General features: G+C 42.4%; 1 protein-coding gene across 9 annotated transcripts in view; it reads right to left on the bottom strand.

The window, feature by feature from the left end:
- The window catches only part of NTNG1 (netrin G1), a 314,667-nt gene that overhangs the window by 99,901 nt on the left and 187,517 nt on the right, over positions 1-27,249 (bottom strand). The gene's annotated exons all lie outside the window — the stretch shown is intronic.

The raw sequence follows: 27,249 nt of genomic DNA, 5'->3' as shown, positions 1-27,249 counted from the left end.
TGTTAAAGAGCATTGGGGAGATGGTCAACCTCCATTGTACCTCATAACAGATGCCCCAGGAGATGGACAAAGGATCCCAAAGCTGTATCATCTGGGATCAGCCATCAAGGACTAGAACCACCCAAGTATGGAGCCCTCAGATCCTAAACTCTGTTTCAGTATCATGTCGTGGCCTAAACTCCAACTGAAGTGGATCCTGACTACCAACTTCTTCCAAGAATGCCTGCAACTGGTTAGCTACCACCCTCTCGATCAACTTGCCCAAGAAAGCAATATTAGGTTTGTAATTGATCAAATCATCTCTCACTAAATTAACTTTCTTAAGAATGGGTGCTATTATACTTTCATTTAAACAACAGGGCACAAGGCCTTCCTGGAGAGAAGCACTGTTGACATGAGAGACCCATTCAACTGTTGTGCTCTTGGCAGATTTAAATAGCCAAGATGGGAAAGGATGTAAAATAGAGATACTTTAGTAGTTTCACAGCGTGCAAGTGCCTCGCCTACATCCTCAGCCCTTACTAAATGAAACAGAAAACCCGACTAGACAGTACACTGGACATCGCAATCCGATCTACAGGGATAAGTAAGGAGTCAATGTCCTGAAAAACAAAATAAAAATGCAAACAAATAAGCAAACAGACCACTGCACTCACAGGAGTTAAAAATATAGTAGGGCATCCCCATCCACAGATCAATATTGTCTGATTAACTTACCCGCTGCCAGAAAATACTAAATAAATCTCCTCAGAAATATGGATTTATATGTTTTTGTAGAATAAATTTACCAAAACTGGCTATTAAAGGGAGTCAGAGACCATGCAATGTATAGCATTCAATACTTCCATGTTTTCCAGCATCTGCAGGGGGACTCAAAACCAATGCCCTGCAGATACAGTGGTCCTACTGTATGCAGGAATTCCATGCTAAAATCCTTCTTTGTTATCTGCTAACCTTCCATATGTACAGAATATTTGAATGGAAGAGAATTAAAATACAGCATTCCATAAAGGTGTCTTGTTTGCAAAGGCTTGAAAAGAATGTCCAAAATTGAAGGTGGGGAACAGTAGTCTTCCAGATGTTTTTGCTTTAAAACCTCCAGCAGATGACCCAATTTAGCCAACAGTCAGGGATTTGGGGTTACTGTCAAAAAATATCTGGAGGACCAAAGCTGCCCACCTCATTCTATATGCTTTGTAGGGGCTTTCAACAAGCTTTTGTTGAAATTGGAATACTGTGAACCTTAAAGTTCCTTATCACTTTTTCTTCTTCACTGAACCACACAGTTCTTGAATGTCTTTAATATGTGGCCTGATATTCTGTTCAGCTAGCATTCCCGTTTTTTCATCCCACAAGGCTTTTAAAGAGCAAATGCATTTGCTTAAAAAGAGGAAGAATTGAATGTATCTGCCTGTATGATTCCTATCACTGGAGAGCAAAATCAAAAACAAAAGAATGTTCAAAAGAATTTTCTAAGTCTTTTTTGGAATGCTTTGACATACAGTACTGTAGTTAGAATTCCAGTTAATACTAGAATTCCAGTTAATTCTAGTTTTACAAAGCACAATAGGAAAAAAAAATCCCAACAATAAAACAGGAAAGCCAATATTATCATGAGCTATACTCCAGAGTATAGGACATGCTTTGCATACTAGAAGCCCCAGGTCCGGCTCCCGACAGTTCTAGTAAAAAGACAGAAAGTCATACCACTGACCCTTCTAGGGAACAGATGATAGAGATAGCTGAACTGTCTAAAATGGGATAATGCAGGTCAGTATATTCTACTGACAGCACAATTTACTTCCTTCTGTATGTCTTTTTGTCAGGAAAGCTGGGTACTGGGGAAAAAAAGGATGAATTGGGTCTAGCTGATCGATATAGATAAAATGCACATTTTGGACCTTCATGGACCTTAATTGATTGCAAAGTACTAATGCTTACATATAAAGACCTAAACAGTTTAGGGCCTCGATAACTGGCAGAGCGCCTATCCCCATCTAGTTCTACTCAGGTCACTAAATCAAGCCAGACGGCTGAGGGGTTTAACCCTGAGAGAGGCCCGGAAGGAGAGAACAAAAAACTAGGCCTTCTCAGCGGTGGCCCCTCAACTTTGGAATACCTTACCACTGGAGATTCGACTAGCACCCTCGCTGGCAATTTTTAAAAACAAGTTGAAGACTTGGTTCTTCCGGCAGGTCTTCCCCCTTCCCATTACATAGCTTCTTTTCCATCTTGGATCCTGTTTTATTTATCAATTTTTGCTCTTTGATCAAAGTTATTTTAATGTTGTTTTTATCTTTATACTCTATAAGCTGCCCAGAGTAGATTCCAAATAAATAAATAAATAAATAAATAAATAAATAAATAAATAAATAAATAAATAAATAAATAAATAAATAAATAAATAGATAGATAGATAGATGGATGGATGGATGGATGGATGGATGGATGGATGGATGGATGGATGGATGCCAAGGAATGGCTCCAAATTATCTCATCGACTGTGCCAAAGAACAAGAGGGCACACCTTTTCTAATCCCAACATACAGAAGCTGACTAGATAGGCAGTTGCATCAGACTCCAATGGATAGTGACAGAACAGCATCCTGCGTTACACCTGAGGGAGAAGGGTGACTTGTGGAGTGTATCGACAGGGGAAAATGCAGAATTCTCTGTTCATGCTGGCTGTCTACTAAGGTGCTTTATATTTTCATATGAATGTGCACAACTCTGGTATGTATCTGAACAATCATTTTAGGGAAAGTTCTCTCCAGGCAGCTTGGAGCAATAGAAAGATAAAAATATGCTTCTGCTAAAATACTACCAATCTAAACAGCTGCTAAAACACTTCAGGAACTAGCGCAATACATCTGTAAGATTTAAACAGCTTTTTAAAAATCCCACACACTACTGGTTTACAACTAGTACAAATGCAAACCATTAAAATGGAAATGAGAAACCTCTGGCTCTCCAGATGTTTTGTGGACTCTAGTTCCCATCATCCCCATCCAGCAAGTCAAACAGACTGGGAGAGCTGCAGTCCAAACATTTTTCAAAGCCAGCTTTTAAGTGGCCAGTGGTTATCCATTGGGAAGGACTTTTAGAAATAAGGAGCCACTTGGCAAAAAGACCCTTCGGATCTGCTTGTATGCATTCTCCCATGTTCTTAAATTAAGTACAGCAGTCACAGCTGTCTATGTAAGCATCCATGTACTGGTGACAGTCTTTTACAGCCTTATATAGAGATGCAACCAGAAGGGGCCCCCATGTGATTTCGTACTATCAGTTATCTTCTTCCTTCAGTTTGTCATCCTTTGAGACAGATAACCATTAGGAGTCCAATCTTGCCTATTAACTTGTAATGCAATCTTAAAAATGCACCAGGTAAAGGGACTTTTGAATGGAAAGAAGCCTCTTCCTAGCAGAAATCCATGTACACTGGCATATCGCCTATGCTATGGTGACAGAACCTACTTCTGCTGGCTGGCGTCACAGAACAAAGCACAAAGGGATCTGCTAGCAGGGCTGTTTTCCTGGCTAAGGATCTCCTGGTGGTGAGGTAGAGAAAGGAAAAATAAATTAGTCAACTTATGCCAAATCCAGACCTAAGGATTTGACCACCAATGTGCCTGTATGGCCAAGATGGAGACAGCCCTAACTGATTTCCAACACCTCCAGATTAGGATGAGTTTGGATTCAGCACAGCCTCAGCTGGCCCAAAGCCACCTTGGTTCTGAAATGCTGCTCTTGTATTCCAACACGGCTTTCTTATTGGGTCTCTCTCAATTGCACTGGATTCCTTATTCCTTTTAAAGACCAATAAAGGATAAAGGCTAACGTTGAACTTTGTGAATATTGGTGGTGACTATGGTTCCTTTGACCTCAACAGCTTATTTCATCATCAAGAGTCTTAAGCATAAAGTACAATAACCCTTATCATTTGAGGAATATAAGCAAAGGAAAGCAATATATATGATTTTTCTTAAGGCAGGGATTACCGGGTAAAATAGCATTCTTTTGATGATGTTTCTGAGGGTTCAGTGTGCGGGAGATCATGCTGTTTGACCTTAGAATCCATGAAACATAGCAAGAGATTCGCACTCGAAGAGATAATAGAGGACAGCGATGGCATTTCGCGCTGCATACTGAGCAGCCTCGCCTTCTGAAGCACTGGCATGGGATTCTCTGTATCTTTATCAATCTAGTGAGATGCAATTGAACTACTCTAGTATATTCTGTGCATGTCACTGTGAGAGAATTCATTCTAAAGCTACCCCCAAAAAAGGACTTGTGCACTGGGAGCGAATGATGCATAATGAATGGATAAAAGCAGCCTATGGATGTTCAGTGCAGTTCAGAAATGTTCGTACAATGATGGGCTTAAGAATGGTAGGGGAATGCACACAACAAAAAGAAGAAGCTAAGAATTGTGCTTCTGAAATGCAGGTGGATGGAAAACACAAAAAGGTAAACATCTATCAGCTTATCTTGAGGAGGGAAAAAAAACCCCTCTAATGCAGAGCACGTGAAAATAATTTTACCGACTCCGCTCATTAAAAATGAAAGTTTAGGTTCAATTGTACTTTAGATACTTTCTGTCTTCAGTCCTTTTTTTAAAATGTAATCCCACTCTAACCTGTGGGTTATTTAATTTTTTTAAAAATTAAATGTGGGAAAGACTATGGAGTGCATCTTGATTCATACATGATGACCTGCAGTCAAAGTCCTGCTTCTGATTTATGCAGGCCTAAGAGTAAGGATCAAATTGCTGCTCATTAACGAGGAGCTGCTTGTGCTTCTGTGCATGTTCCTGATTGTGCAATCAGATGTATGCTCAGGAGCAGAACCAACACCTTGTTAGTAAGCAACAAATTGCTACTGTGACTGATGCAATTTCCTCTATGCAAGCACACATCAGCACTAGAGTTCTGACCACTAGGGTTGTATGTCTTCTCCCTGGACACTGGAGAAAATTAAAAACAACAAACACCTTATAGTAAATGGACAACAGCTGCTGATTCAGATTCATATAGTTGTCATTCTATTTCCCCTTCCAAACCATGGAAATAATAATTCTTTCTACTGTATAAGGGCAAGTCATGTAAAAGTTCCAAAAGTCAAAGTCAAATCAGATGTGCACCTCAGGCACCCAAATTAGCTGTTCCTCTATAGTCAACATCAAACACCAATCTAAATCCCAAATAGTGCATTAGCTATGGAGTTCAGACCAAGTGCCCATCAACACCCCACCTCACCCAGGCCCAGGCCCATATTTGAACAGCTTAAGTCACTTGGGGATATTGGTTGATATAGCATTGTTACTGGAAATCAAAGTAATATCTACAGCACAAGGAGCCATCCTTCAGCTGGTATGTCAGCTGCAATACTTCTGGGACAGAAATAGTCTGGCCACAGTGGTCTAGCAACTTCTTGACTGGACTATTGCTAGTGTTACTGTATAAAAAGTACACAAGAACAATCAGTGTAAATACCGCTGACAAGTTGCTAAAGTGTGTTGGCTACAAGTAAGACATTTCAGCAGTACTTGAACACTTGCACTGCATGAGTTTTGTCTATTTCCAGTTTTGTTGTCTAGAAAAGCCTAAGCAACCCAGTGTTCAATAACACACAGGACCACATTCTTGCATTGCCTGAAGCTATCTGAACCCCTGGTCTTCACCTGGGGCTCTCAACTGGATCCTCTGACATTTGATGACAGGCACTTACATGTTGCCCCTTCATGGATTGCTGACTTGTCATGACGAAGGGGCTTGAGTAATTCAGAGAAGCTACAGGCTATGCCATGCAGGGACACCCAAGATGGACAGGTCATAGTGGAAATTTCCGACTAAACACAATCCACCTGGAGCAAGAACTGGCAAGCCACTCCAGTATCTGTGCCAAGAAAACCCCATGATCAGAAACAAAAGGCTAAAAGATAGGACCCTAGAAGATGAGCCCCTCAGGTCAGAAGGCATCCAACATGCTACTGAGGAAGAGCGGAGGACAAGTACAAGTAGCTCCAGAGCTAATGAAGTGGTTGGGCCAAAGCCGAAAGGATGCTCATCTGTGGACGTGCCTGGAAGTGAAAGGAAAGTCTGATGTTGCAAAGAAAAATACTGCATAGATGGTTGGTTCTGTTCCTGAGCATATATCTGACTGCACAATTAGGAACATGCACAGTTCCTCATTAATGAGCAGCATTACTTTGACTACACAGATTACTTTGACCAAATTCCGGGAGGCAGTGGAAGACAGGAGGGCCTGGCGTGCTCTGGTCCATGGGGTCACAAAGAGTCGGACATGACTTAACGACTAAACGACAACAACTTGCTTGTGGACATCAGAGGCCTTTTTAGAGAAGTTACCTTGGTTGTTATCATAGCAGTGCTTCAGCAGTAGGCAACACATACTTTCTATTTGCCCAGAGGAGTGGACTTGCCTATTTGCCCCGTGGTTTATCTTTTTCAAAAATATTTGCTGGATGTTAGTTTTTACCATGGGTCTGTGGCCTTCTTGTTTTTATTGTATTTGTTTTTCATTTGAAAGCTCTCAGAATGTTGTCACTGAAGGTCAGATTATAGATAGACAGAAAAGAAATAAACACGTGAATGTACGAATAAATAAACTAACCCAGCAACACTTGGAGCTCATTTGACTGAGGCCTGCTACTTATTAAAGCAAAGCAAAGCAAAGCGTGCTGCTTATATACCGCACCATAGCGCTTCAAGCACTCTCTGGGCGGTTTACAATTTAATTATGTAGGCTACACATTGCCCCCCTCCCCAGCGAGCTGGGTACTCATTTTACTGACCTTGGAAGGATAGAAGGCTGAGTCAACCTTGAGCCGGCTACCTGGGATTTGAACCCCAGGCCGTGAGCACAGTTTTAGCTGCAGTACAGTGGTTTAACCACTGCGCCACGAGGCTCCTTGTTAGACTTGGCCTAACCAAAATATCACCAAATTAATATTATCTCAGAATTTAGTTCAGGTCAGGTACCTGCCTGAGTTTGAAATCTCAGCCTGCTCTTTCTGGCAAGTTATTCTGAACCACCAAGTCACCCTACCTCTTGGGCAAAGCGAAGCACCTATCTAAGTCAGGTATTCCTTTGGACAAAACCACCTTCGTCTCCAAATTCATCTCATCTTCTTGTGCAAAGCCAGAAGTCCAACTGAACACACTAAACGCCAGCACTGCATGGGAAGACAGTCTTTTCAGGTCAAAACTGAACTACCATGAAAAGTTGGATCGAATTTGCAAAACAGGAACCTATCTTTTTCTCTGTCCCCCAGCGCTGACTTTCTCCCAAACCCCTGTGGATCATTACTGTAAAACCAATTCTTCCTGCTTTCCCCACCACCTGAGACATCTGATTCTGTCCCCCTCCACTCTTTCCTCAGTTGGCAAGACAACCCACAGTCCCAGAGTGAATCTCTGAAGCATCTGGTGTCCCCCTTTCCCCCTCTTCCTCCCTTCTCTTGGCCACCCAGAGCCACCCATTCAATTTCCTCTCCTCCCCATCACTTTCTCCCTCCTCCTTCACTTCGCTCTGTCAAACTCCCACCACAGAAGGTAGCTCTTCTTCCTCCATTGCTTCTCCTGACCCTGCATGGCTCAAGTGTGGCCGTGGGCCACTCACTCACAGCTTTAGCCATGCCATGAAAGAAAACCGAGGCTGATAAGCAGCTATGCCTGTTTGTGCTCAGGGTGCCTTTGCCAGATTATAAAGAAACATTACAGCTTGGGTATGTGTTATAAGTAGAGCAACTGCTAACCTGAAGCAACAACACATTCCCTGGATAATTGCAAAGGTGGTATTTACGTCCCCTCTGCCCCAATCATGGAACTGTTCTGACAGGGCGAGATGCCTATCTAACGTCCAACATTCACTCCCTTGCTCTGTGGAAGCCCAGATGCCCACCCAAATCCCCAGTGCCATTCCTCTGTGAAAAAAAGATAAAAAGCTAGACATGTGTACTTCTTTCATGCCAATGAGAAGAGAGAAAAACAGTCAGAAAATATGGAGATATGAAAAAGAGAACATAAAGGCTCTTTACCAGCTGTTAACAAATTGAACTCAGGATAATGATGAACATGTTCCACAATTAGAGAACATCTTCAGACTAAAAATGGAATCCAGTTCACTTTGATAGCACTCTCTCTTCCCCTTCCCATCAAATTAGTAAGTGACAGAGAGAGAGAGAGAGAGAGAGAGAGAGAGAGAGAGAGAAGACTGGAGTAACTACAGGACAGTGGAACTCATGATGGTAAACAACGAAGAAGGCAGGCTCCACCTATCAGAGAAGACACAATCCTTCTGTTCCACTGCACACATCTAGCAAAACATCAGAGGCTTGGGGGACAACAGTAATCATTTGTGCCATCCTTACATGCAAGGGTGAGGAAGTTTACCATTTTCTGGATCTTTTCATAGATTACTTCCATTGGAAAGAATGATGTTTTGTGCAAAAAAAAAAAGAGAGAGCCTATTTTGTTCACAACTGCCTGTGTTTTTGCCCAAAACAGCACAATTCAGAAACTGAACAATCTGTCCAAATTGAGGATAATTGAGGCTTTATTTAAAAGTTGACGCACTGGATGGCTTGTTGACACCTTTCTTTATAAACAGCCACACCTTCTATGTTTTCTGTGCACATTTGTGTTTTGCTGTTCAAAAGGAAAGGACATTGCAGACATTTTATACACACTAATAATCTTAATCTTAGATAGAACTGCAGAGCCAGAAAGGACCCTCTGGATGATCGAGTCCATGGCTGTCAAGGAGGCACAGTGGGGAATCTGGCTCCACAGCCACAGACCTAAACCACTGAGCTATCCAGCACACCACAGGTAATGGAGATGGGATGATCTCTTTCTTTGTCTTGCTATTGACTGGAGGGGGGGACTGACAGGAATTTCCTATTCCTCTTTCAGGTGTCTCATTGTTTCGAGCCAAGCAAAACAGGAATTCAGTGAATATTTCTTCCACCTCTATTGGGACTGTCCTGATTAAAAATATGTAACCGAGCTAGCTCCCAGCAGGCAGATTATTTCTATGGGTCATCCCTGCCTTGCTACTTTTTTTACCCAAATCCTAAACCTGGCATTGATTAGTGGCAGTAGCAATTGCCTGTGTGAGAACTTACAGGAAAGAACTGCCAGGGTAAATGCTGTTGCCAATCTGCCAGCGGGTATGTGACAAAAGAAAAAGATAACATATGTTTGTGTGCACAAATTCTTCTCTGGTGTCTCTCACTGGAGTAGAGTGAAACAAACTATGAACATGATAACTGGGTAATTAATTGCTTTCCATAAAACAGGATACTGATTTCTGAATTGATCTCTTGATAAGGGACTGGTGTCTTCACAGAAAATAACAATTAAAACAAAATATGTATCATTGTAGATAGATAGATAGATAGATAGATAGATAGATAGATAGATAGATAGATAGATAGATAGATAGATAGATAGATAGATAGATAGATAGATAGATAGATAGATAGATAGATAGATAGATAGATAGATGGATAGATGGATAGACAGATGATAGGATGGGAAAACCCAATGTATATTCTGTATACAATACTTTGTTCTTTGTCTGAATGGAGGGCAAGGCTGGGACCAATCATCCATAATTATCCCCATTCCCATGTACTGGAAGGGCTAATTTTGCAGCCTTTCACGTGTGGTAGTCTACACCTCACATAACCCACTGGCCATGATAGCTGGGGATGATGCAAGAAGGCTCATCATCCCCAGAATGGGAGGGGACCACATTATCATACATCCAAACATGAGCTGTGATGCCTGTAAAGTGCAGTATACACAGTGTGGGACTAGGACTTGAAAGACCTGGATCTGAATCCCTGTTTGGTCATGGAAACTCACCAAAGGTGACCACGGCAAAACCATGCCTTAAAAGTCTTATAAGGTCCCCATAAGTCATAATATTGTGTTTAAGGTGGGATAAAAATATTTTAAATAAATAAATAAATAAACAAATAAACAAACAAACAAACATATGGGCACATAAGGTAATACAAACATTAACAACATGGGAAAGCAAGAAGTAATCTCAGTTTTCTCCCTATTAGTTCATACCCATTAAATCTACAGTGGTGCCTCGCTTAACAACGATAATCTGTTCCAGGAAAATCGCTGTTAAGCGAAAACATCGTAAAGCAAAATTAAAAACCCCATTGAAACGCACTGAAAACCGTTCAATGCATTCCAATGGGGTAAAAACTCGCCGTCCAGCGAAGATCCTCCATACGGTGGCCATTTTTTGCTGCCTGTATAGAGAGGAATCTGTCCCTAAGCACAGCGGGGAGCCATTTTAAGCACCCAGTGGCCATTTTGAAAACCCGACAATCAGCTGTTTTTGATTGTCGTAAAGCGAAAATTGGTTCCCAAAGAAGGGAACCGAACATCGCTAAGCAGAATTCCCTCACTTAGACCATCATTTTGCAGTCGCAATTGCGATCACAAAAAGATCTTTGTAAAGCGGATTCGTTGTAATGCGGGGCAATCGTAAAGTGGGGCACGTCTGTACTTCAAGAATTAAGCTGAGCAGTGAAAAGGCAAAAGAAAGCCATTGGCATGAATGTTAGATAAGGAGCGGATTTTTTTGTGGACAACTTAATACTGTTCAGTTCTCTTGAATTCTTAAAACATTCTAACAAGCGAGAATTCTTGCTGAGGGGGTTGTCATCTGTCAGCTAATACATCAGATAACAAAGCATGAGTCTCAAACACTTTCTCTGTTGGTCACTGTAAGCCATCTTGTCATGAAGAGACAGTGAAAGCAAAAACTGGCTCACCACATTGATGTGCATGTAGAACCTTGGCACTGTCAGCTTCCACAGCTCAGCTGATTCCCAGCATCCCACTCCCAGGGAGAAAACCTGTATGTGAAAATCTTGCTGATGGCAGGCACACTCTATTTTTTAATTTGCTGTGCCTTCCGCTTTCCATCTAATAACCACAGAGTTCATCTCTTCTTGTGGGGGAGGATAAATTTATTTTCTAGGCCACTCATCTTTGCTATACTCATTCTTTGGCAAAGGAAGCCTTTTAAAATGCTCCATCCATAATTATTAATTAAAAAAAAAAACAGTTACAGAACATGTAGAAAGTATCCTGGTATATCTGAGGAAGAGACAGAGGGGAAAATCATAGGTTTCTCAGCTCTTGCAGTTCCTATTTACATCTACGTAACTGACATTAAAAGATTGTAAATACCACTGAGGTAATTGCTAATAGCAAGTTGATTCACTTAGTGCTAACCAGCAGACGGGAGGTCACATTGTTCATGCTGACAAAAAAATAAAAAAATTCAAGGAAAGAAGAGAAAGAGTAAAGCCATTCTTTGGTACAATTCTCACAATAAGGCATACATTCCTCTCTTAAGACATCTCTAGAGATAGGCAACTGGGACAGACACAGATTTTCCCAATTCCAAGTGACCGCTTTGTTATATACTCTAGTTTCTGTCTCCTAAGCTGCCATACAAGTAAGGGCTCTTGAAACTTCATCTTGCAGCTTGAGTTACTCAACTGGCTCAGAAAAAATAACTCATATGTTTCCCCTAAGAGTAAATTAGATCATTACTTAGCTAATCTGAGGCAAGACTCAGAGGCTGTGCTCATTTCTATGTGGTACTGATAGGTTACATTTATATTGCAACTCACTGAGTCTAAAGGAACGTCTACACACAAAAGACTTTGTTGAAGTTCATAGCAGGCAGAGAAGGAGAGTGTCTGTGCCCCACTGTTTCTTTTTGTAAGACTGGGTCTCTAACAAAGCCACTGTTCTTTAACCTTTGTTCTGTAAATATATAGCCTCTGTCATTGTTGCTGACAGCAGATATCACTAACATTTCCTATGAATCTGGAACATAATTCATATGAAATGCTATGATTCATGGGAAACTTCTGCTAGGCACAACTGCCTATGATGGGTAGAGCTATAGGCAATGATAGGTGCAGCCAGAATCCGCAGTGAGCATAGTCTGTATTAGCCTCTGTCCACATGGGTTTCCATTTATCATTGGCTGAAATCTTCTTGCATTTTACTCTGTGCAAGTAGGATATCAACCTACTTGATGTCATCCTCCCAAGAATATAATATTTAATTTGAATTAACTGAAGCCTTACTAGCTCTCCTCCAACTTCTGGTTCTGAAACTTCCTAAAGCTTCCTTGCCTTTCAACCTGAGGAAGCCAGTGGAACTTGGGGATTGAGTGGGGGATATAAGTGACACTAGATTGCCACTGCTTGAATTGGGGCTGCTGCTGACAAGCTGGTGGCAATTTTTGGCTCTTAAAAGCTTCCTCCATCCCAAGGCTCCCTAAGGCTTCTACAAGTTGAAGGGAAGCCCTAGCGAGTCCCACAACCAGAACCAGAAGAAACAAAGCTTTCAATTAATTTAGATTAAATGTTAGTTTGAGGAATTATGATGTCATCCTAACTTGTACAGCTTATGTTATACCAAATCGACTGTGTTTTTTCTTCTCTTTATTTTTCCCCACTCCTCACAATCTTTGCCACTTTCTCTCCCTGTGACTCTCCATCAAGTTAAACTAATGTGCATTGGGATAGAGTAAGCCTGGATCAAATTTGTGTGTTATTGTTCTGTCAAGTTGTTACCTTATTTATGGTGGCCCTAATGTGTTTTCAGGGTATGTGAGATGGCCAAAGAAAGTTTTACCCAATCACTGCCACACACTACTGAGTTTTCATGGCTGAAAGAAGATTTGAACCCAGGACTCCTGAGTCCTACTCTGATGCTCCATCCTCTTCATCATTGTTGTTGTTGTTTAGTTGTTACATTGGGTCCGACTCTTCGTGACCCCATGGAACAGAGCACGCCAGGCTTCCCAGGTCTTCCACTGCCTCCTGGAGTTTGGTCAAATACCTAAAAGACTCTGGAAAGGTTAATTTTAAGTCAGAAATGTCCTGACAGCTTGCGTAATTAATTAGTTCATTCTTCTCAGTTCAGTAGACACTGTCTAGATAGTTGTTGTGGGTTTTTCGGGCTCTTTGGCTGTGTTCTGAAGGTTGTTCTTCCTAATGTTTTGCCAGTCCATGTGGCCAGCATCCTCTGAAGATGTGGGATTATATATAACAAATAAATACAGAATTGGGGAATATAAAAATTAAACTTTGTTCTATCTTTTTGTTCAAATTGAAATAACCACATCTCTTCCTTGCACTGTTATTTGCCCATGCCCAGACTACTTAACGTTGTATAAGTTTTGCCACCAAAATCTTTATGCCATACCTCTAAAGTAAAGACATCCTGGGTTAAAAATTTCCTAATTTTGGTTTATGATCAGATCATATGCATTTCCTAATCTGGAGGCACGTGAATCATAGTAGGGTTCAGATTCCAGTTCTCTTATATCTTTTTTCTGGTAAGACCTTTTGTTTGTCACCACATCCTTGAAGTTAGAAATTCTATGTACATTCTAACTGGAACAATTCCGTAGCCAGCCATCTTGATTAAACAGAGGATTTCTCATTACTGAGAGAAAAGCTGTGAAAATCTTAAGCCTTGTTTTTAGTTTGTTTCATTTTTTTCCAAAATACACTGGCATTTTTGTCCTGTCCTTGGCCCATATCAAGTTGTGAGACTTTATTTCTTCAGTTTGCAAGGGATTTTCCCCTGAACATACTTTAAAAGAAAGTATGTGTGTTTTGGGATGCATTTTTAATGTATACCTTGTTGTAGGCATTTCTCTACTGACTACAGTATGTTTTAACTCATCTATCTGTTGTCTATACATGCTCAGCTGTTTCCTACTGGGATCTATCACACAGTTACTAAGCTGCCACCAACCATTCCCTATAATAAGTCACACAGACCAGGGATGGATTTTTAAACAATAAAAGAATAAGGTTTATTTTAAATACAAACAGGGTAAATAAAACAATCAGGTGAATAGAATAAAGTAACGTGGCTTATTCTCACACACACAAGCATACAGTTTGGTTCACCTAGAACCTTTAACTTAAAGCACAGACCCTGAACCCATCAGTTCTGGCTAACCCACAGACACCTGAACTTATCAGGTTGGTACTCTGACACACAGTAGTACCCTGTCAGACACCCAGACTCCCACAACAGCTTCTTCTTCCCCAGCTGCTGCTTCGTCCCAACCCAGTGTCTCACAGTCTGTCTCAGCATCTCCCTCTCACCACACAGGCATCACATATTTATACAGTACAGCCCCTCCTCCTGATGTCCCGCCTTCCACTCCCCATAGGGTGGAACTTTCCCTCCAAACCCATGACAGACAGGTAACATCAGTGCTGTTATGTAACACCTCCCCTCTTTATAAGTTGTTTTGTAGGGGGAAAGCTAACGTGCTTTTCACCAAAAAACAACCTGTATAAAATACACAACAACAGTTATACATACCATATTATACTTACATAACCTTACACTCTAAGTTAACCATAGCAATTATGCATTTAAACATTTTACCATATACAGTACATCAATTTACCTTTATTCATACAAACCAAATTCTAAACCAGGTACATTTTACTTTTTGTCATCATTATATACACATAGTCCATGTTCTTTCGCCGTCTTCATTCTTCAGGTCTTCTTGATAAGGCGTCAGCAACACAGTTCACTGACCCTCTGACCACCTTCACTTCAAAGTCATAGTCCTGTAAGTTCAAAGCCCACCTCATAAGTTTGCTATTGTGGGTTTTCATCGTCTTTAACCATTGCAATGGTGAATGGTCAGTACACAGAATAAAATGTCTTCCCCAGATGTAAGGCTTGGCCTTCTGGACCGCGTAGACTATGGCCAAACACTCCTTCTCCACGGTTGCCAAATGTCTCTCACCTTTTTGAAGTTTCCTACTCAGGTAGGACACTGGATGTTGGTCACCATTCTCATCCTCCTGGTACAGAACTGCTCCTACCCCGGTGTTAGACGCATCGGTGTAGATGATGAACTCCCGGTCGAAGTCTGGAGCACGCAGGACAGGATAGTTGATTAACGCCTCCTTCAACCTCTGGAACGCCGCCTCACAGTCGCTGGTCCACGGGATGCGGTCATCAGCCTTCTTCCTCGTCAGATCGGTCAGCGGAGCCGCAACCTCGCTAAACCTCGGGATGAACTTTCTGTAGTAGCCCACCAACCCAAGAAATGATTTGACTTTTTTCTTGGTGTTGGGTCTGGGCCAATCACGAACAGCTTCTATTTTGGCCTCCAGGGGTTTTATCATTCCTCCCCCTACCATGTGACCCAAGTATTTTATTTCTGGGCTACCCAGCTGACACTTGCTGGCCTTTACTGTTAGCCCTGCTGCACTTAACCTCTGCAGCACTAACTCCAGGTGTATCAGGTGATCTTCCCAGGTATTACTGAAGATCCCTATGTCGTCAATGTAGGCCACTGTAAAGTCACTGAGCCCTACCAAGGTCTGGTCCATCAGCCTTTGGAATGTGGCTGGTGCATTTCTGAGACCAAAGCTCAGGACTCGAAACTCATAGAGACCAAAAGGGCTGCAAAAGGCAGTCTTTTCTTGATCCCTGGGATCAATTCTTAATTGCCAATATCCCTTTACCAGGTCCAATGATGAGATGAACCGACAACCCCCTATGGTTTCAATCAGGTTGTCTAGCCTGGGCATTGGGTAGGCATCAGGAGTGGTTACACGGTTTAATTTCCTGTAATCGACACAAAACCTAATGCTCCCATCAGGCTTGTCCACAAGGACTATCGGAGAGGACCAAGGACTAGAAGAGGGGACGATTATGTTCTCCCTCAGCATCTCGTCCAGCTCCTTCCGCACCTTGTCCCTATAGGGTCCCGTTACTCGGTATGGGGATACTGCCTGCGGGGGTGCATCCCCTGTGTGGATCCGATGCATCACTCCCTTCACTATCCCCGGCTTGTTGGAAAACACCCGTTGATATTTACTAAGCAGCATTTTTAGTTCTTGCTGCTGGTCTTGGGTGAGTGCAGGACTGATCTTTACCTCCTCTGGGTTGTATTTTACTTCCCCTCTACCCTCCCAGAAGGGTAATTCAGCTTCCTCACTCTCAGCTGCTTTTATAGCAAATAGAACCCTCTGTTCCCCTCTGTAGTAGGGTTTTAGGGCATTCACATGAACCACCCTCCTTGCTTGGTTCTCCTCCTGCTCTATTAGGTAGTTCAGGTCTGACATCTTGGAAATGACCCTATATGGTCCTGCCCATTTGAGCTGCAGTTTATTCTCTCTGCAGGGCCTAAGCCAAAGCACTTCCTCCCCTGGGTCAAAGTGCCTCTCTCTAGCTTTGTGGTCATACCATGTTTTCTGTCTGACCTTCTGAGCTTGCAGGTTTTCTGCTGCCAGCTCTAGATTTCTCCTTAGGTCATTCATCAAGGTGTCTATGTATGTCACAACGTCTTGTGGGTCATCCTGGGTGATCTGCTCCCAATTTTGTTTGATCAAATCAAGGGGCTCTTTCACCCCTAAGTGCGCAGCAGACATGTCAGAGTGACCCCTTTTTAAGATCATGGGGCGATACTTTTCAGGTACCACCAGCTGACTTCTGATCCCATCTCCCCCTTTTGAGATATTCCTCAGGGTCTCTCTATATAAAATCCCCTTTTCCTCCAGAAATCTCTCTGGGGTTTCAGGTGTTAGCTGGGCGTCAGTCACCTGTTCAAAACACTTTTGGAGAGTGGCGTCTGCCTTTTGCTCCTGTCCAAATCTGCTGTCTGTGGTTAAGGTTTCCACCACAGCTTCTGAACTCCCCTCTGCTTCCGTCTCTGGCTCATCATTACCCCCCTGAACTGTCTCTGTGGTGGCTTGTGAGCGTGTAATCACTAGCACCCGTTTCACATGTTCAGCCAGGTCATTTCCCACGAGCACGGCTGCTGGCAGAGTCGATAAAATCGCTAGCCGCCAATCTCCCCTCCAGCCTTGAAAGTTGACAGGTACCTCTGCTACTGGCAGAGAGATTACCTGCCCCTCAATCCCTGCCACCTTTATGCTCTCATTTGGGATTATAAACTCCCTGGGAATAATATCTGGATGGCACAGGGTTACCTGGGAACAAGTGTCCCGCAGCCCCCTATACTGACGGTCAAGTATTCCCACGTCCACCCCGGCTGTCTCAAACAACTGAGAATCTGTTTTTATCAGCAAGCAGCGCTTTACCTCCATAAGAGGACCATTTTCCTCAGCCTGATCAGCAGCGGTAGCTGTTCCAGACTGAGTAGCCATGGCAACAGGCTCCCTCAGTGACACTGAGCCTTGCTCTTTCTGGACACAGAACACAGCTTTTGGCTTGGTCCCACTAGAATTCTGAGGCACCATTCCTTTTAGCTGCTTTAATTTCTCACACTCTGAGATTAGATGACCCTTTCCCTGACAGAAATAACATTTTCTGGTGTATTTTGATTCTCTTTCATCTTGTCTTGGTTTTCCCTCCAAAATCTGAGGTCTTGGTTTCAGGTCTGAGGGCTTCCCTTCACCATGGGCCCCTCCCCCTTGCTGGCTTTTCCCTGGTCCCTGAGAGTACTTGCTGTAGGTTTCTTTGGGTTTACCTACAGATTTCCCCTCACCCAAGGGCTTTCTTATTTGGGAAATAAAATCTGCAATCTCTGCGGCTGCTGCCACAGATTTCGGTTTCCTTTCCCTCACCTGGAATTTCAATTCCCCATGCAGGACTGAATAGAACTGTTCCAGTGCTATCAAGTCTTTAAGCTGCTCATAGGTCTCTGTTCCCTCCTGCGACAGCCATTTCTCAAGCAGCCTCACCAATTGGGCCCCCACTTGGGTAAAAGTCTGTTCTGGCTTCTTGGTGAGGGACCTGAACCTTTGTCTCAGCTGCTCTGCATTTATCCCATGTCTTGCGAACACCAGTTTTTTAAACTCTGCAAAATCTTTCATCCGTTCCTCAGGCATCTCGGCATAAACCTCAGCCAGGCTACCACTGATTAAAGAACGCATGATGGTCATCTTCTCAGTTTCCCTCACTGAGAAGTCCACAAACGCTCTTTCCACTAAGGAAAAGAACACCTCAGGACAATCTCCCTTGTGGTACACAGGGAATTTCTTCAGGTCAGCCTTAGACAATTGGCCTCCCTCAGAATCCCTATTGTTATTATTGTTCTGGTTCATCAGTTCCAGTTTTCTTAATTCAAACGCCATTTTCTCTCTCTCCAATCTTTCTTCTCTTTCCAATCTCTCTATCTCAAATTGCCTTTGTTTCTCTCTTTCCCTTTGCTCCATTTCAAATTGCCTTTCCCTTTCCTCCCTTCTTTCTCTCTCTAATCTTTCCTCCATTTCCCTCACCCTCAGCTCATGCTGTTGGGCTAGGAGTATTTTTCTGAGTTCTGGGTCCTGCTCTCCTGTGCTGTCACCTTGCACTGAGCCAAATTCCTCCTCAGAACCTTGGTCAATCTGGGGGTCTTTCACTTCACTCATTTCTGCTACTTGGCTTCGAGTCAAGGGCATACCCCCCCTCAGAACAGGCTGCTTTAAAAAGTCAAGCCTCAAAATAAAACGACCACTTTTTTCCTTTTACCTCAGAACCAGCTCTCCCTAGAGATTGCTGCTGTTCTTCAGCACTAAAGTTGCAACAGTATCGAGTCAGAGCCTACCCCCCTCTGCTGGGCCTCTCAGCTGGCAAGCTAGCTCGCTGTTGCTACGCAGTTTTTCCTCAGCTTTTCCCGCCAAAACTAGGCTGCCTCAGAGCACCTTAATCTAAGTCTCCCCAGTTGGCACGTTCTTCTACTAGCGCACCTCCCCGTGAGGTACACCTAGAAGATTACCTACGCGCCTCAGACTGTCCCTGACTAGACCCCCCTTGCTCTGGGCACACCTGCCAAGGCTTTGCTGGACCGCTGGACAACTGGACCAGTCGTATCCCACACGCTGGACACCAATCAACGTGACAAACCCAGACCTACTGGGATCTATCACACAGTTACTAAGCTGCCACCAACCATTCCCTATAATAAGTCACACAGACCAGGGATGGATTTTTAAACAATAAAAGAATAAGGTTTATTTTAAATACAAACAGGGTAAATAAAACAATCAGGTGAATAGAATAAAGTAACGTGGCTTATTCTCACACACACAAGCATACAGTTTGGTTCACCTAGAACCTTTAACTTAAAGCACAGACCCTGAACCCATCAGTTCTGGCTAACCCACAGACACCTGAACTTATCAGGTTGGTACTCTGACACACAGTAGTACCCTGTCAGACACCCAGACTCCCACAACAGCTTCTTCTTCCCCAGCTGCTGCTTCGTCCCAACCCAGTGTCTCACAGTCTGTCTCAGCATCTCCCTCTCACCACACAGGCATCACATATTTATACAGTACAGCCCCTCCTCCTGATGTCCCGCCTTCCACTCCCCATAGGGTGGAACTTTCCCTCCAAACCCATGACAGACAGGTAACATCAGTGCTGTTATGTAACAATAACCACATCTCTTCCTTGCACTGTTATTTGCCCATGCCCAGACTACTTAACGTTGTATAAGTTTTGCCACCAAAATCTTTATGCCATACCTCTAAAGTAAAGACATCCTGGGTTAAAAATTTCCTAATTTTGGTTTATGATCAGATCATATGCATTTCCTAATCTGGAGGCACGTGAATCATAGTAGGGTTCAGATTCCAGTTCTCTTATATCTTTTTTCTGGTAAGACCTTTTGTTTGTCACCACATCCTTGAAGTTAGAAATTCTATGTACATTCTAACTGGAACAATTCCGTAGCCAGCCATCTTGATTAAACAGAGGATTTCTCATTACTGAGAGAAAAGCTGTGAAAATCTTAAGCCTTGTTTTTAGTTTGTTTCATTTTTTTCCAAAATACACTGGCATTTTTGTCCTGTCCTTGGCCCATATCAAGTTGTGAGACTTTATTTCTTCAGTTTGCAAGGGATTTTCCCCTGAACATACTTTAAAAGAAAGTATGTGTGTTTTGGGATGCATTTTTAATGTATACCTTGTTGTAGGCATTTCTCTACTGACTACAGTATGTTTTAACTCATCTATCTGTTGTCTATACATGCTCAGCTGTTTCCATTTTTTGAAGTGTTTTCTGTGTATTTATTTCTCCACTGTAAGCCTCGTCAAAGTGCATAATTCAGATGCAAGGTGTTCTTTGTCTTGGTCATAGCAGTACTCAGGGGGTGCAAAATGGATATATTTGTCACAAAACCTCAAGACAAAAAAATTCTTTTCCACTCCAAGAGATATCTGTTGAACTTAATACATCATTGTACTTATATCATGCTTTCATGTGCTACTGTGCAATCTGTTTAGTGGGGCCCACTTAGGGCACCATGCCTGAGGCTTCCATACTCCTGGAACAAACAATGCCTTCCTTGATAGCCCCAAGGGATATGGCTCTTCCCTTGGAAGCTGTTATAACTCTGGGAAATATGGAGCATGACAAGATATCTTATGTATCAAGAGCAAAAAGACAAGATAATGACTGTAATTCGCAAAGGCTTTCACGGCTGGGATCTAATGATTGTTGTGGGTTTTTCGGGCTCTTTGGTTATGTTCTGAAGGTTGTTCTTCTTAATGTTTTGCCAGTCTCTGTGGCCGGCATCTTCAGAGGACAGCACTCTGTGCTCCCTCTGAAGATGCCGGCCACAGAAGAGTGCTGTCCTCTGAAGATACCGGCCACAGAGACTGGCGAAACGTTAGGAAGAACAACCTTCAGAACACGGCCAAAGAGCCCGAAAAACCCACGACAACCATAATGACTGTAACATAGATTACTTCCCTACTGGACATACTGGATTTTCAAGGATCAAGGAAAAATTGTGGGTAAATGTACTCCCATGTACTACTGGGATGTACGACTCAATGTACTACTCAAAAAGAAAAGTAGCATCAGGAAAGGATGATTTTGAGTGGAGAAGCAGAAAACAAGAGGGGGTAATTAACAATTTCTTCACCATTTTTTCCTGCTCAAAATGACTCAATTTAGGGGTGAAGTTTCAGATCCGTTTAACACTGCAAATATATGTTTGGAATCTTTTGGTGAAATTTGGAGGAGCTATAGAAAGAAAACAACAACTGGTAGTATAGATGCAAAAATTTACATCACCCCACTTCCACTCTGCTTGAAATCACATTTCAAAATGTTGTTGTTCGTAGAAAGAAACAAAGTGAACAAATGAGTGAAAAAAATGCTACTGTGGTTAAATTACACATGGATATTAAGGCTTTAGTATGAAGAAATATGTTTCCTGAATAATACACACTGTTTTCTGTTTCTATAGCCCTGTAATACTATCTACCTGATTGACTGTCTGTCTACCCCTCAATATCTATCTATCTATCTATCTATCTATCTATCTATCTATCTATCTATCTATCTATCTATCTATCTATCTATCTATCTATCTATCTATCTATCTATCTATCTATCTATCTATCTATCTATCTATCCATCCATCCATCCATCCATCCATCCATCCATCCATCCATCCATCCATCCATCCATCCATCCATCCATCCATCCATCCATCCATCCATCTCTGTCTGTCTGTCTGTCTGTCTGTCTGTCTGTCTGTCTGTCTGTCTGTCTGTCTGTCTGTCTGTCTGTCTATCATCTATTTATCTATCTGTGGTTATTTAAGTTATTCTCTCTTTTCACTGTGCTGATGATAAAGGAGAAAGCAGCTGGAGGTGTGTAACACTTCTCCCGTCTCCAAGGATAACGGCTCTAATTGTACATTGATAAGATCTGTGTACTACTCCCAGATTTGGCCTTAGCAGGAATCCAGAATGGAATCTTGAAAGTGAGTTGTGGTAGAAGTATTTTCAGAGTGCTGTACTCCCAACTGCATGGCCCAATGGCATTTAACATTGCCTTGGGGGCAAGACCTAGAACATGTCCTAGAGTGGCTATAGAATATCTCTGGGTTGCATTTAGGTTTTCACCGAACACAATCCAAATAGGATGTGAAGGAAAAGACTAGTCAAGCTCTGTGTTCATACCAAGACTGAACATTAGAATTTATTCGAAATCCTACAATCCACCCTGAATTTGGGCAGGACAGACTAGGCCGGGAACAATAGAGTTCTGCTATTCTAGGTCAGGAACAAGAGAATACTGCTATTCTATTACAGCTTGTTCTGAACAGCTTCTGAAGGAGATATGCCAATCAACTGACTATAAGTGACTCATTTAAATGAAAAAGCATTAGGAAATGTTTAATAGATCACATGATATCATTTTGCTTAGCGAAGGATGACCTAAATGCATTGGGCAACATCTGTTTCCTTGCTTGACATTTATTGGGAAGAGAGATCAAAAGAGATGCAATTTATTTGGATTGAAAAGAGCTGAGCTGTGACTTTTGCCATTCAGACCCTCAAACTCTTCATGAATGCCCTGAGGACTCAGAGACAACGTTTTGTAAGAGTACTGCCAACATAATTTCTAAAAGCAAATGAGGAATAATATTTGACAAGAGACTAAGTGACAGAAAATATAGATTGCCACTGGTTAAGAACAGCTAGAACATGTGGTATATATCAAGATGTCTTGTAACTGAAAGAATCCTTGCAGAGGTGAAATTACAGTCACAATATTAGATCTCCACAGAAGCCATAAGGCATTTCCTGGAATGACATGTCAATTGAATTTCTGGGAAAATTAAAATCAACTTGCTAAGAATAATTAAAATTATTATATGTGTAAGATTTGTAAAAATTCCAAACCTTGCTACAAAGACAGTAAGAGGCCCAACCTCATAAGAAGACATGATAATCTCTCCCAGATGTACAACATCAATTTCTGGACTTCTTCATCTTCGTCTTCGTCTTCTTCGTCTTCTTCTTCTTCTTCTTCTTCTTCTTCTTCTTTACCATCTATGAAGGTTGTGTGCTTAGAGCCTGAGGAAGTGGATTTCATCCACGAAAGCTTGCTATTTTATTTTATTTTTTAGTGGTCCAATAAAAGGTATCACCTACTCTTGTATTTGTGTAATCTTCAGGACGACACTGGCTCTTCCCTTTTCCCTTTTCCATGTGTATGTGTGTGTATCCCACAAAACCCTTTTGAAGGGTGACATTTTTCTAAAGCAGAATCTGAGGAGAATGCTTGATGAAAACTTCTGAGGAATGTTGAAGGAAGCTACAAGAGAAGGGGAGGGGTCTTATTAACCTGTCAAACTACCATACATAGCTGATGGGTTGTGTTTAGCTCTGTGGATCACAATTTACACACAATTCCTTTAAATACAAGAGACAGGAAGAGAAGATCCTTCAAAATTTGAACAGGTCAGCATTTGCAATTAAAGATAAGTGTTTCACCAAAAATAAATGTAATGTTAGGACATTATGGGCATAGCTAAATTGTTCCTTAATTTACAAAGCAAGGACTAATGTTGGATAAGGTTTTTAAGCTTCTTAAATCTGTAAGTAGCTTTGTGTCTGGGGAAAATGTTAACCTGTACTGGACAATCCTCTCATATGTTCATCCTTGGAAATCATGTACAGAATGGAAGAATTGGTTAGTTATTCATTCATTCCTGTTCTAGCAGGATCCAGATTTTTATTTTAAATTAACATAATCCTATAAACACTGATGAACAGGGAGAGAAAAAGCATATATGTGTACGATGTCATACATGTGGGCTATCACAGGGCATTTTGGAGATGGTAGAGTAAAAAAAGTTGTATTTTCAATTCCTGGTTTGTAAGAAGGAGTGAGACAGAGAGACCCCTCTCTCGGGAGTGCCATCCCTCCTGCCGACCGCTGAGAAAGAGAGCCAGACCCCACCAGTTCCCCCACCCCAGAAGACGAGATCTCCTGGACAGGACCAGGGGAATTTGGAGGGAGATTTGAAAAGATTCATAATTACAGAACCCAGGACTATCTTGGCGGGCACGGGAGAAAAAAGGCAGGAGATAGTGGAGGCAGGGTTAGGGGATATAAAAAGGGGGAGAAGAAGAGTTACCAGTAGGCTGGGAATGGATCTGGGTAGAAGATTCATGGACAGGGAAGATACAGAAACTGCATGTCCCCAAGGAGGAAGCTGATGCCTGGAGGAGGAGTGAGTTAAACCTCCAACCATCATACTGGGGTGAACGAGAGACTAAGGAGTGGAGGAGGAAGTTGAGAGAGGAAAGAGAGAGAGTGGAAAGAGAATGAAGTGAGAGGTTAGAATGGAGAATTTGGGAGAACCTACAGAGAGAGTTCCTGGAGTCCTGTGGGAGATGGAGGAACCCCCTAGGGAGTGTGACTGGGTGGACATTCGAGAAGAAGACACTATCCCCCTACTGGTAGGAGAGGAGGGGCTACTACTGAACTCTGATACCTCACCGGAGTGGCCTGGACCCTGGAATAGCCAGGGTAAGAACCCTTTCAAAGTCGAGGACTGGAACCCTCAGTCAGACATGTTGTTGAAGGGGGAGAATGTTTGGAATGCTTTTGTTGACACTGGACTGTTATTAAATACCCCAATAAATGTTACCCCCATTTCTAAACCAAGGAGAGTGGGTGCATTCTTTGAAAAAGAGTTGGAGCAAATTACTGAACCCTCACATGGTTGTCTGTTGCTTCTAGAGTGAGAGGAGGTGGGAACAGAGCTCCTTGTAAAAAATCATTAGTTATAGCTACAATTCCTACTCCAACAGTTAATTACGGTTACAACTTATTTCTAATTAGTTAAAAAAAATCAGAAAGTAATCAGCCATTAGCTTTTTAAACAAAACACACACCTGAAACTATAAAAGGTGGGGAGATTTTTGACCGGGTGGTATCATACTCCAAATTTTGGGAGCTCTTCTCCTAGGCATAACCTAGTTATAAAAGTAGTTAAAATACAGTTATATTACATGAGGAATAAAGGTTTTTCTCATTATATGCATAGTGCAACTTAGCTGCATCTCTGTTACCAGAAAAAGGAATTAATTATAAATGACTCTCTGGAAAAGACCCTGATGTTGGGAAAGTGTTAGGGCAAGAGGAGAAGGGCATGACAGAGGACGAGATGGTTGGACAGTGTCATTGAAGCTACCAACATGAATTTGACCCAACTTCGGAAGGCAGTGGAAGACAGGAAGACCTGGCGTGCTCTGATCCATGGGGTCACAAAGAGTCGGACACGACTTAATGACTAAACAACAACAATTTCAGCAGCTCTGATGTGGGGGCCACTTCACTGTTTCTTGACAGCCTCAGCTGTTCCACATCAGCCAAACGCAGAGCTGGCAACGAATGTGATTCAATTTTCTGTGGGCGTAGATGCCAAATTCCCTTGAATAAAAATTTACTGAGTTCCTGTTGATATCCTTTGACATCCATGATACTTGTTTAATCTCTATTCCAAGGACAGCCTTTAGGGAAGCTGTTCAAGGATACAATTTTGAACACTGAAGTTCATAAACAAGGTTTATCGATTCCCGATGGGATTAATTGTAAGGGAATGATTGATTTAGTGACAAGCAAGTCATTTCAGGCCTCTGGTGTGATTTGTTCTCAGGACATTATTTCCCAAAGGTCAAACAGGAACTTTCTAAAATATTATAATAATTGCAGGAGACTTTTTGTCATTTTCATTTACTGCACTAGATTAGATTAGGCATCCTTCAGTCTTGAGAGATTATGGTAACATGCTCTGTATGGAGGACTTGGAACAGCATCTAGTGTGGCTGAAAAGGCCAATTTGAGAGTGCCAATCCCTTTCACACTGGAGACAAATACAATCTGCCCCCTGTCCAGCTCCCTGATTTTGCTGCTTTCGGGACTGCCTCTTTGCCTCGGCCTGCTGGACAAGGGTCTCTTCAAATTGGGAGAGGCCATGATGCACCACCTGCCTCCAGGCTGAATGCTCAGATGTCAAAGTTTCCCATCTGTTGAGGTCCGTTCCTAAAGCCTTCAGATCCCACTTGCAGATATCCTTGTATCATAGCTGTGGTCTCCCCCTCTGGGGCAATTTCCCTGCATAAATTCTCCATGCAGGAGATATTTTGGAATCCAACCCTCAGCCATTCTCACAACAGGCCCGAGCCAACGTAGACGTCACTGTTTCAGTAATGTATAAATGCTAAAAATTCCAGCTCGTTCTAGAACTACTCTATTTGGAACTTTGTCCTGCCAGGTGATACCAAAAATGCGACGGAGACAACACATATGGAATGTGTTCAGCTTCCTCTCCTGGGGTGCAGGAGAGGAAGCTATGGTATACTTTCAAAGGGTCCATGACTCATTGCAGTACAGGAGTGTGCTCAGGACACAGGCTCTATAGACCTGGATCTTGGTATTACTGCACTAATCAAATGAATATTTTATTAAATGTAGCACTGGAAGATGTAGGAGAGAGAGGATTGGATTCTGAAAGGTGGCATCACAACAAGCCTAGGTAATCGGCTTCATATTCTGGAGTTTACTTGTTCTTATAGAAAAAGGTAGATTGTCAACATATAATCTTTTTTTTCAAAGCTTTATTACTTGGCGATGCAGAATTCACCCTGGACAGGCTGCCTGCTTTTCCTCTAATGAGGGCAGTTTCATCAAAAACTGTTAGTGTTATTTTAAAAAGGTAAAGATAAAGGTTCCCCTTGACAGCTTTTGTCCAGTCGTTGTTACCTTATTTATGGCGGCCCTGCTGCGTTTTCAGGGTATGTGAGATGGCCAAAAAAAGGTTTACCCAATCACTTCCACACACTACTGAGTTTTCATGGCTGAAAGAGGATTTGAACCAAGGACTCCTGAGTCCTACTCTGATGCTCCATCCTCTTCATCATTGTTGTTGTTGTTTAGTTGTTACGTTGGGTCTGACTCTTCGTGACCCCATGGAACAGAGCACGCCAGGCTTCCCAGGTCTTCCACTGCCTCCTGGAGTTTGGTCAAATTCATGTTGGTCGCTTCGATGACACTGTCCAACCATCTTCATCATATTGGGCCTCTAATTTAGTGAGATTTAGTCAGTTTCCCTCCTACTCCCATCCTAGTGCTTCCCTTTAAAGAATAAAAGCTATTTCCTCTGATACATGAAAGCATGATAATGTAAAGGTAAAGGTAAAGGTTCCCCTTGACAATTTTTGTCCAGCTGTGTTCGACTCTAGGGGGCGGTGCTCATCCCCGTTTCCAAGCCATAGAGCCAGCGTTTTGTCCGAAGACAATCTTCCATGGTCACATAGCCAGTGCGACTTCGACACGGAACGCTGTTACCTTCCCACCGAGGTGGTCCCTATTTATCTACTTGCATTTGCATGCTTTCGAACCGCTAGGTTGGCGGGA

Source organism: Pogona vitticeps, chromosome 4 (assembly GCF_051106095.1).
Source record: "Pogona vitticeps strain Pit_001003342236 chromosome 4, PviZW2.1, whole genome shotgun sequence".
In the NCBI taxonomy this organism is placed as follows: Eukaryota; Metazoa; Chordata; class Lepidosauria; order Squamata; family Agamidae; genus Pogona; species Pogona vitticeps.
Note: the sequence above shows the minus strand (reverse complement) of the source record. Positions and strands in the feature narration are given on the sequence as shown.